The sequence below is a fragment of the Musca autumnalis genome, unplaced genomic scaffold (genome assembly GCF_047663935.1).
Source record: "Musca autumnalis isolate F117 unplaced genomic scaffold, ASM4766393v1 scaffold_2, whole genome shotgun sequence".
Lineage (NCBI taxonomy): Eukaryota > Metazoa > Arthropoda > Insecta > Diptera > Muscidae > Musca > Musca autumnalis.
In genome coordinates, this window is record NW_027411755.1 from 264,823,688 (window position 1) to 264,835,844 (window position 12,157).

General features: G+C 33.3%; 1 protein-coding gene across 23 annotated transcripts in view; it reads right to left on the reverse strand.

Annotated features, from left to right (window-relative positions):
* Msp300 (Muscle-specific protein 300 kDa) overlaps positions 1 to 12,157 on the reverse strand; it is a 278,320-nt gene that overhangs the window by 172,344 nt on the left and 93,819 nt on the right. The window lies entirely within an intron of this gene.

The window sequence follows — 12,157 nt, forward strand, 5'->3', positions numbered from 1 at the left end:
AGTAAACAGTATAAACACAAAGCCACATCTATTCAAATTAAAATCACACTTTACAAAACACTGATAATATCCGTTATCCTATATGGTTCCGATGGCTGGGTACTTGGGTAAGAATATAAGGCAGTGCTCCCTATGTTTTCGAGAAAAAGTATTCCAAAGATCTGTGGACCAATCTGGCTATACAACGACATCGGCATAGTTAAAACACAAGCTTGACAGGTATAGAGGCGTATAAATACGGGTTGCATGAAATGCTAGAAATTGAAAGTCAGTATGCAACATTCTCTATTCAGCTCTAACAAAACAAAACATCACACGTATTTGCGGTCATAAAAAATACAAAATCATTAAATCCAATGGAGTTCGACACGAAACTCCAATAACAGCAGACAGACAGAAAAACATTATTTGCATTTTTTATTGTTTTTATTTAAATTACAAATTTGACAAATTCGTTATTGTAGTTTTTCAGACTTTGAGAAAAAAAAAAAATAAACACATTGTTAAATCGAAGAAATCTAATGTTTTATTGAATGATTCAATATCGTTTTAGTTGCTGTTGTATTTTTATCTCCATTCCCTTTTACCGTCTGAATTTTATTGTCTCCAAACGGCGGCTATTTTTAATCAAAAATTTTATATAATTCTGGTTTTCAAGGTGATCACGTTTTGATGTGAGTTTTTCTACGAACTGCTGGACATGTAGCACACATGGTCAGCCAAGACGGCAACAGATATCATCAGTTGGGACAGCAAAAAAATCACCAACAAATAAATAAAAATTGTTCTGTTTCAAGTCAATTGAAGATGTTGATGTTTTTTTATCATCATCATGTGACATTTGGGGGTGCATTAGAACTGTATAATGAATGATTTATTTATTGGTAATGTATTTTTAACTGTATCAGAGTTATGGAGTTGGTAACAACGGTTGGACTGTTGTGTTCCTTGTTAATATGCAAGACGTGCTTGGCCCAAGCTGGATTAGGTATAATATCTTGATGCTTGAAATAATGTACCTTGTCCAGCATACTGATTTCGTTATGAAAAGTGAAAACGTTTATTTTGTTGTTTTGCGATAAGGAGATACACCTGTTTATCGCAAAACAAATTCACATAATTGCAATGGCATACTAAATAATTTTATTATCTTTATATAAACATTGTGTTGTTATTTGTTGTAACAAAAATATGTTTGTCTACTTGATGTTAATCAAAGATAAGCAAACAATCATGTACACTTTTTTTGAGTAACGAGTTTGTTTTTTTTATTGCGAATTCATAAAAGGTTGCACAAAATATTTAAGTTATTTAGCAAGTGCAGCAGCAATTAACACAACCCAAAAAATGTTGTTGCTATAATTTGCAAACAACACAATCATGTGATAGGAATATGAAATCCTTTTGATATACATACATATGTACAGTCGAACAGCTCTATAATGTATCCACCGGGGACGAAAAATTACTACGTTTTTTTGGTTGAAAACTAATATTTTGGTTTTATAAAATGATTCGTTATACAGAAGTTCGACTGTATGTATAATATTATATTATATAATTGATGTGTTTATCTATGATATGAGACCATAGATATTTCTCACTTAGAACTTAACATTGCAAGAACATCACATTTGAGGAGAAAGAAAGAGAGAGACTGGCATCCGCATTTTTGAATGACATTTGTCTAGCCGCCCGACACATCAATGTCATGACAATGATATATAAAATGACAGACCATTTTATTTTAATAAATTACGAAATTCTTTAGATAAACAAGACATTAATAACAAAATATATGTATGTACATTAGGGTGACCCAAACGAAGAAAAACAAAACATTGAAAGGCCTACACCCTAAATTTTCAGATTTGATCCAACAATTTTATTTTTTAAATTTTATGAAATTTCCCGATTTGGTCCAAAATTCTATCGTGTTGGGATCCATGGAAATCCGTTGTGAACAAAAAAAATGTGCCCGTTTAAATTTAAAAATGTAAGAAAACCAGATTTTCACTACTTTTATCGTTATAACAAAATTAAACGAAGTGACTCAAACGAACTAAAGGCATTTTCAGCATCAGAACGCTTGAATATTTTTCTGATCAACTTTTGTAGCACAGTGCCTTTTATCGACATTTTCCGAAAAGTTTGCACCTTCTTAAGGCCAAAACTGCCTGTAGGAGCGTTCCAATGCTTTTGCGATGTATTAGAGAGTTCTTAATCATTGTCTTGGCTACAATTTTTGTCTTTGTATTGGATCGAAAATCTCAATGGTTTGGCCGTTATATGCTAAAATGTCCAAAAAAACGTGGATAAAAAACTTAAAGTCAAAATCGGGAGGCTCGATTTTCGCGGTAGACCTATGGTCTAGTGGACTTTTTTGCTCAGTTCAATACCAGGAATCAGAAACGCGAAGGGCCCATTAAGGTTTCTTTCCTTCCATACAAATCGCCCCGCCCTATTCTACATATAGTATGAAAAACAAGTAGAAATGTAAAGATCGGTCGCACCTAACCTCAAATGGAATAATTTGTTTCCTTTCCTGTCCACGAACCAGTCAGAGACGATTTTTGACCATTAAGAACTCCAAATAGCAAATTACAACCAATTCGAACCGAAAATGTAGATAAAAAATAACTAAAATAGGGGGGTACCGTAATATAAGGGAGCAGAAGATTTTTGATCATTGAATACTCCAAATGGCAAACTACAACCAATTCGGGCAGAAAATGTTGATACAATCTTCAAAATACCTGAAATCGGCAGGTACCGTAATATGAGGGCTATCCCGAAACCTGGAGCTAAGGCCACAATTTTTGCAGCAGAAGGTTTTTGATCATTGAATACTCCAAATGGCAAATTACAACCAATTCGGGCAGAAAATGTGGATACAATCTTCAAAATACCTGAAATCGGGAGGTACCGTAATATGAGGGCTATACCGAAACCTGGAGCTAAGGCCACAATTTTTGGAGCACAAGGTTTTTTCATCATTGAGTACTCCAAATGGCAAATTACAACCAATTCGGGCAGAAAATGTTGATACAATCTTCAAAATAACTAAAATCGGGAGGTACCGTAATATGAGGGCTATACCGAAACCTGGAGCTAAGGCCACAATTTTTGGAGCACAAGGTTTTTTCATCATTGAGTACTCCAAATGGCAAATTACAACCAATTCGGGCAGAAAATGTTGATACAATCTTCAAAATAACTAAAATCGGGAGGTACCGTAATATGAGGGCTATACCGAAACCTGGACCTAAGACCACAATACGAGTATTTGGCGCAGAAGGTTTTTGATCATTGAGAACTCCAAATAGCAAATTACAACCAATTCGAACCGAACATGTAGATAAAAAAGAACTAAAATAGGGATGTACCGTAACATGAGGGCTATACCGAAACATGGACCTAAGACCACAATTTTTGGCGCAAAAGGTTTTTGATCATTGCGTACTCCAAATGGCAAATTACAACCAATTCGGGCAGAAAATGTTGATATAATCTTCAAAATACCTGAAATCGGGAAAAACCGTAATATGAGGGCTATACCGAAACCTGGACCTTAGACCACAATATTTGGCGCAGAAGATTTTTGATCATTGAGAACTCCAAATGGCAAATTACAACCAATTCGGGCCAAAAATGTTGATAAAATCTTCAAAATACTTGAAATCGGGAGGTATCGTAATATGAAAGCTTTACCGAAAACTGGACCTAAGACCACAATTTTTGGAGCAGAAGGTTTTTGACCATTGGAAACCCCAAATACCAAAGTACAGCCAATTAGGACGGAAAATGTAGATAAAAACTTCAAATACCTGAAATCGAGTGGTACCGTTACATGGGGTCTATAGGAAAAACTGGACCCATATTGATGATTTTTTGGCTAAAGTATTTTTTTACTTATTTTTAGCATATACTTAAAAAAATCAGATTGATCCGACGATTATAAATATTTTTGACGCACCTAACCATACAAGTGGGAACACTGTGCCCTCCCTCGGGTACCTCCCATACAAATGATCAAATTTTTCCGCAAAAATTATGCGCACGATAACTCTCGAAGATACTAACCCATTTGGTCCATACTTTGCATATCTCAATATTTCTACCAGACATAGATCAAGTTCGAATATTGACTATATCGGTCCACTCCTTCGGGTACCTCCCACACAAAATTTCCGTAAAGTGCAGTTTAGGACCTCTTCTCGCATCGTTCTGCTTTTTTCTTGCAGCAGGTTGCGCTCAAGGCCCCTATTGCTATGGTACATTTTTTTTCAGTGGCAAGTTCATACTTATTGAGAAAATTAACCGAATGCTGTAAAAAATCCCTACGGCAAGCATATGTAGTGGCTGGTGCGCACGACAACTCTCGCACCAAATACTGCGTTGGCCCACACTTTGCACATAGTAATATTTCTTCGAATATTAGATGAAATTCGGAGGTGATTCTTATAGATCCACTGCTTCCGGTAGCTCCCCCAAAAAAAGTTCGAAAATATACGCTAAAATGGTACGCACAATATCTCATAAACAGAGCAAACGATTTGATTTGATTTCGAAATATTTTGTCCAAACTTAAGCTTTGTTCCAGAACTAAAAAGTTTTTACAATTTTTACGACTTTTACACTCCACAAATTTGAGCGTGTAAAATATAGTAACTTGGTTGCCGGCGTCTGATTGGCTGTATGCCGACTTTGACATTTGTTCCAGTTTTTTAACGTATTTTCCATTTCTCCGTTCCCGAACTATTTTAAAAAACTTTTGTGTGAGAAAAATGTTTTTACAGTTCTCTCTTTTACGAGTTTTACTATTAAAAAGTACGGGAACGAAGCTTTAGTTTATGTTCAAAAGTTCTGAAAACCCCCGAATACATAAAAAAGTGTTTCAATTCAGCATGTAAGAATTTAAGGTATATCTCTGCCGGCAAAGCCGACTGATACTTTTTTACTTGTTCTTTTTGGGTCACTCTAATGTACATATATATGCACATATAAATATTATATCGTTGAAAAGTGAAAGCATTTTAATCAACGTATTTTTATTTGTATATTTTTTAATAAAAATAATAGCATTTTAAGCCATTGGCAAAAATCCTAAAAATATATTTATGTCAACATTGAAAATAGAAGCTGCCTTTCATAAAATAGGATTAGTATCAAAGGAGGAAATGTTTAGGTTTCTTTTATCGTTTCATCTTTGCATAAGAATATTGTTGTATTTTGTTATAGAAATAGGTCAAATTGATAAAAATATTGAGAAACGCATGCAATTTCCAATTGAATAAAGTCACATTTGAACGGGTTCAAAATACTATTCCCTACGGTCATATTGTATTTTTTTTTATTTCTACACGGAATAAATAAATCTAAAATCACACCTTTTTGTTTTCTGCCTGACATATGTATGTTCGTACATAATTGTTTGACGTTCATAATACGTTAATGATTCCCAATGAAGAGGAAAATCACCGAATGGGAACATTAATCATACCGCCGTGATCTGTTATGTCATTGACTTATCACACCATTTTTCTAAAGATAAACACAGTTATAAATATTTCCCCAAAGATAAATTTGCATCTGTTGAGAAAAATTCTTGACATTTTCCTCTTCACAAGCTGTTCATTAGGTCGGTCTGACGCAAGTTGGTTTTAAATAGAACTGTGAAATAATGTTTATTTCATAAATAACAATAATAAACGATTCTATTCTATTTTGGTATACATACATATTGTTTGCCATTTTCCCTAATTTGCAACAAATTTTTATTGAGGTGTTGGTGATAGTGAAAGTAGATTAAGTCCATATGTTAGAAAATGTACTAATATTGGTAAAATAAAAGTGCTAATAAAAATTCGGCTCGTATATATTTCTGATTATAAAATAAAACTTTAAAATAGCTTTAAATGTGACCCATTTTATTTTGAAACATTTCAAGCAACTATTTATAAATACTAAGTATAGTTCTCAAAATCGTTTAAAATAAATCATTTTGTATCTCAATTTTTATTACGTTAAGGATAAAAACCATTCAACTGAACACACAACGTCATTCTCATTATTTAGTCCATTCATCATCTTTTCTAGACGTCTGATTTCTTCTTTCCCATCTCTCTTTCTCTCTCAATGGAGCTTTTCCTTATGTAAACAATGTGAATAATATTTCACTTCACAGAATTAACAAATAATGTTTATTCTTTTTATAATCCCCAAAAAAAAGAAAAAAAAACGATTTATTAATAACAAATTGTTTACATGAAATGGGAAATTGCAAAATTTTCCACTATTTTTAGATTCGCCGATGATGAGTAACTTATGGCCGACACAAAGAAAAAATATCGTCGAAATAAATGAAAAGTTGATTCATGGGCAATTTTCCTACGCTTTGTTTCAAAAATTGATGAAGTGATGGATTTTCGAATGTGTATCAACCAAAACATATGGCCAAACGAAATGACCCATGAAATATTAACATAAACACCTAATGAATAATTCTTCCGAAAAAAGGCATGTAATTTTGTACGAGGGAATTATGAAATTCGAAGGAAAATCTTAAAGATTTCTCCTTTAGAGAAGACGTACATACTTCAGAAATTGAAACGATAACAACACAAATTCCACTTCAGAATTTCCTATATATTTCGTTAAATTGACTAATAGATAATTAATCAAAATGCTTATCCCATTGTACCGAATTATTTTCGAGCTCTAACCGTTTTATTTGTCATTTACAACAAAAGTAAGTTTTCAAATACCTGTTCCAGAACCTGCAATTTTACATATTTTAACTACGACAATAATATTTCCTTTATAATATCGAAAAAATAGTAAAAATTAAAATATTCTTGCAGTTCTGGAACATTTACAACAAAAGAAAGTTTTCAAATACCTGTTCCAGAACCTGCAATTTTACATATTTTAACTACGACAATAATATTTCCTTTATAATATCGAAAAAATAGTAAAAATTAAAATATTCTTGCAGTTCTGGAACAGAACAAATATTAATAAACACAAAAGGCTTGTAAAAAACAGAACAAATTTCGTAGAAATTCTGGTTAAGTTTATAAATATTTTCGGCTTTGTAAATCGTCCTCATTGTTTCGGCACTTGTCCTCACAAAATTTACATATTCGAAGATTCAAACGAATTGTTTATATTCTCATTTTTAAACGGAAATGACGCAAAATATGCTTTAAAGTGATGCTGCTGCCTAGTATTTTGTGCCGTGTGGTATTTTTTTTACAGCTAAAGTTTGCTTCTAGAGCCAATTTTATATTTGTCAATGTTTTATTTGCCTATTGTTTTAGGTTGCGGCAATTTTCAATGTCGTTGTGGTTTTAAATGGTGGTGATGGAAAATACATAAGTATAAAAATACAAAGTTCTCTTTTTTGAAAAGTTTTTTTTGAGAGATCACTAGACAACGGAATCCTATGCAAATGCATATATTGGTAGGCTGTTCGTAGAGAAAATCTGATTAGACAGAAACTCGATTTATCACAAAATAAAACGAATTAGGCCCAGAAATGTTTGCATATCGTGCATATTTTAAGATATTTTTACATATTTGCATAAAATGAGCATATGCAAAACCATATGCAAAAATAGATACAGGGATTTGTGGTCTAAAAATCCCACCGAAATGGCTGAAATGTGGTATTAACTCTTCGTTAGGGGCATGAAACTTTACACCTGAAATTTGTCCGCATGGGTCCACGTCTTCATATAGCCCCCATAGATCGGTACCTCCCAATTTCCGATATTTTGAAGGTTGTGGCCTCAACATCACACTTAAACATTTTGTATAAAGTCTTCGTTGGGAGTATACAACTTTCCACCTGAAATTTGTCAGTATAGGTCCACATCTTCATATAGCCCCCATCTTCATAGGTTGTGGCCACAGTAATCCACCGAAATGGCTGAAATCTGGTATTTGGTCTTCATTTGGGGTATTAAACGTTCCCTATGAAATTTGCCGGTTCACGTCTTCATATAGCTCCCATAGAACGGTACCTCCGGATTTCTGGTATTTAAAAGGTTGTGGCCTCAATATCCCTCCGAAATGGCTGAAATTTGGTATTAAGTCTTCCTTGGGGGTATAAAACTTTCCACCTGAAATTTGTCGGACCAAAAATAGGGGTTGCATAAAATTCCGCTGTCTAGAGATCACTGATGCAATGCCGCAGAAGAAAAGTAGAATTTTACCATCTTTATTAACCACAAAAACTAGAAAATTTCTGTATTGAAACCCTTAATGAGTGTTTGAAAAAAACAAAAATACACAAAAATAAAAAATTGGGTATACAAAAAAGTTTTTGTTGAATAAAACAAAAAAACAAGGGAGCTGATGAGCGACTATAGTCTTTGAAATGTTTTTATCATATTGTGCGTGAGGTTTTTAATCGAATCACCTTATAAGTAAGATTTTATCTTATCTTAAATAAAACCTCATATAAAATGCTACTGGAAGACGATGTTATATACAAGTTCTAACCTTAATTCAGTTTCTAAAGCAGATGGAAAATAAAATTCGAATATACATAGGGTATATACACGTTAATACGACCAAAAATGTGCCTCAACGAAATAACTGTTTTAGACCCCAAGTATGTTTGGTCGAAATTCGTTTAAGACAATTTGGAGTCGATTTAGCCATGCCCATCCGTCTGTCTGTCTAGCTGGCTGGTGCGCACGATAACTCTCGAACGGATCAACCGATTTTGGAATTTGTCCAAACTTAGTTAAAGTTCGAAGATGGGCCATATCAGCCCATACTTTCTGGTACCTCCCCCACAAAAGTTCAAAATTTGTCTGTAAAATGGTGTGAACTATAACTCTCGAAGGGAGCAAACGATTTGGTCCAAACTTTGCACATCGTATTATTCCTTCCAGATATAGACCGGGTTCGAATGTGGACTATATCGTTCCACTCCTTCGTATAACTCCCACACAAAATTCGGATAAAGTGAAGTTTAAGAGCTCCTCTCGGATCTATTTTTTTTAATTTTTTTTCAGTAGTTTGTCTTTGCGGCAGTACATTTTTTTCTGCAAAAGTCCACATTTCCTGCGATATTGGCCTAAAAGCTCCAAGAAACCCTGACGACACCAACCAAAATGGCAAATCCGCAAGATAATTTTGGCAGGGAGTTTCTGATTAGTGCAGACGTTGCACATCGTATTATTTCATCCAGTCATGTATCAGGTTCAAGTTTAAGAGCTCCACTCGCATCGTTTTGATTCTTATTTCAGTAGGTTGTTCTAGCGGTCTCATTTACAACGGTATAAGTTTTTTTTTCCGGGTTAAGTCAATACTTTCTGAGACAATGGTTTAAAATATCCAAAAACCTGCCAGCACATACTAAAATTGTATAACGCAAAATAACTCTAAAACTTTTTCAAAAATTTCTACCAAACTTAGTTAATGTTCATTTAAGATTTCGAGTCCTTTATGAAGAAGTTTGGTTACTAAAAATATTTGGTATATGTCAATGATTTGGTATAGCCCCACATTACGGTACCTAAGATTTTAAAGCAAACTCGTGATACAAAATCAATATATTTTATACACGGTGTTTTGTTTCGTTTCGTTTTTTTTTTTTTTTTTTTTTTTGTCAGCGGCTGAGGGTATTTCTCCATCGGCACTTGATACTTTCTTACTTGTTAATTATGACTTCCAAATACAGTATTTTAATTTATTTGGGAGCCACCGTGGTGCAACAGTAAGCATACCACCAAAAAATTAGGTCAAAATATAGGAAGTTATAGGAGTGGAGTGCTCCTAAAGACGAAATTTTTCCCAATTTTGAAAAATATGTCATTTTGGAAATTTCTGAAGAAAGAAATAGCTATTTCTCGGAAACTATAACAGATATTGCATTCATTGTTTTTATTGGGTAGGTAGGATTGTTGCCTTTTGTACGAAGTGAGCTATTTTAATTTTACTTAGGTACTAAATTTTAGTAAAATTCCAACTTTAGTGGACTAGAACAGCATGGAACAAAGCGTCATATTTTAACTCGCATATACTTTTGCACAAGTACATTTCCCTCCGTTCAACGCTTTGTTTTAAATTTATTGAAATTACATGGGTAAAAGTGCCAGTTTTTTTCCATACCGTTTCCCATATTAATTATAGCTTTTTACACAATTCGATATTTTTTTAAAAATACACATATTTATGGAATTTTGTTTTTTTTTTTAATTTTAGAACAAATTATTAATTTCTATATGGGATTCGATGTTGAAACCAATTATACCCAAAAAATGAGGTCAAAATATGGGAAGGTATAGGCGTGGAGTGCTCCTAACGACGACATTTTTTCCCAATTTTGGAAAATACGTCATTTTGCAAATTTCTGAAGAACGAAGTAGTTATTTCTCACATATACATTTGTACCCGTCCATTTTTATTTTATTTGTGTATTTATTTATTTGTTTAGTTTTGATTTTGCAATCGAATTTTATTTTTCTGTCAAGAATTAAAGTTTTTAATGCAAATTTCACTTTTAACTGTCAAACCTCTAAGTGCAAATTGTATTTAGCAGTCAAGAGTGATTAGTCTATTTGTACTGAGAATTTTATATTTACTGGCCAAAAACTAACAACCAAATATAATTACCAAGCACAATCTCAGAACTTTTTTTACGAAAGAAAAAATACTGTGTTTGTGATATATTTTCCACACTTCCATCGTGATATATTTTACACACTCTGTGTCAAATAAATCATGATATTATAGAAAAATGTTAACAAGTTTGTAGTCTTGGAAGCCGGTTTTACGAACTTTTCTTTAGTCTCGGTCCACACTTGTGTGATTTCATTGAAAAACTTTCCGAAAATTTGGTGCTCTTACATCGAGTACCGCACTACAGCAAATTTCTTGATATTACTCTACTATGGAACTCGATCTAGGGATTTCATGATTTCATGATTTTCTTTCAATGAAATCACTTTCAATTAATCCACACTAGAGATCTCTTGTGGAACTCTCTCATTAGAACCAAAACAACATTGCATACACATATGGAAAGAACTAGACTAAAACGGTTTTTTTCGATTAATGATCTTAAACCTCACGCTCAAAATATTTAAAAAAAAAGAAAAAAGTTCAGATTGGTTTGTGCGTGAAGTTTTTTATTGAATCACCTTATATGTAACATTGTATACAATATTTTCGAAAAAATTTAAAAAAAAGGTAAAGCGAAACAATGTTGTATAAAAATCAGCTCTCTAATATTCATACCAATCGTTAAACTTGCGAATCTCTAAAAAGTGATTTTTTTAGAGAGAATTAAGTCTTCATACAGAGGTCTCATTTCCTCAAAGAAATTCCGAAATTTTTAAAACTAATCCTAATTATAAACAAGTAAGAACGGCGTTAAGTTCGGCCGGGCCTCCACCACGAGTTATATTGAAGTGAAATGGAACAATTAGTTTCCTTCCGTTTATGAAGAAGACTAATTACAAAATTTCAGCAAATTTCGACAAATTCATGCGGAAAGTTTTTAGACTCAAAGAAGACTAATTACAATTTTCCGATATTTCGGTAAGATAATGTGGCTAAATCCTAAAAAATACCAAAAATTAAGAGGGATGCTTCTATGGGAGATAAAGGAAGACGCGGACATATACTAATAATTCTTTTCAGGAATACTTTATAACCCCCAGGAAGACTAAATAACAAAATTCAGTCATTTCGGTGGGATATTGACGTCACAACCTTTAGAATTAAGAAAATCGGAAGTTACCGTTCTATGGGGTCTATATAAAGGCGCGGACCTATACCAATAAATTTCATATGGAAACTTTTATACCCCAAAACAAGATTAAACGCCAAATTTAAGCCAATTTGGTGAAATATTGAGGGAAAAACTTTCAAAATACCGCAATTCGGGAGGTACCGTTCAATGGGGGCTATATGAAGGCGTGGACCTATACCAACAAAATTAGAGGGGAAAGTTGAATACCCCCAACGAACATTAAATACCAAATTATAGCTTTGATGGATTATTGTGGCCATAACATTCAAAACACCGAAATTCGGGAGGTCATTATAAAGGAAGTTTTATACCCCAAATGATTACGAAATTACAGCCATTTCGGCGTAATATTGAGACCACAACCTTCAAAATACCGAAAATCGG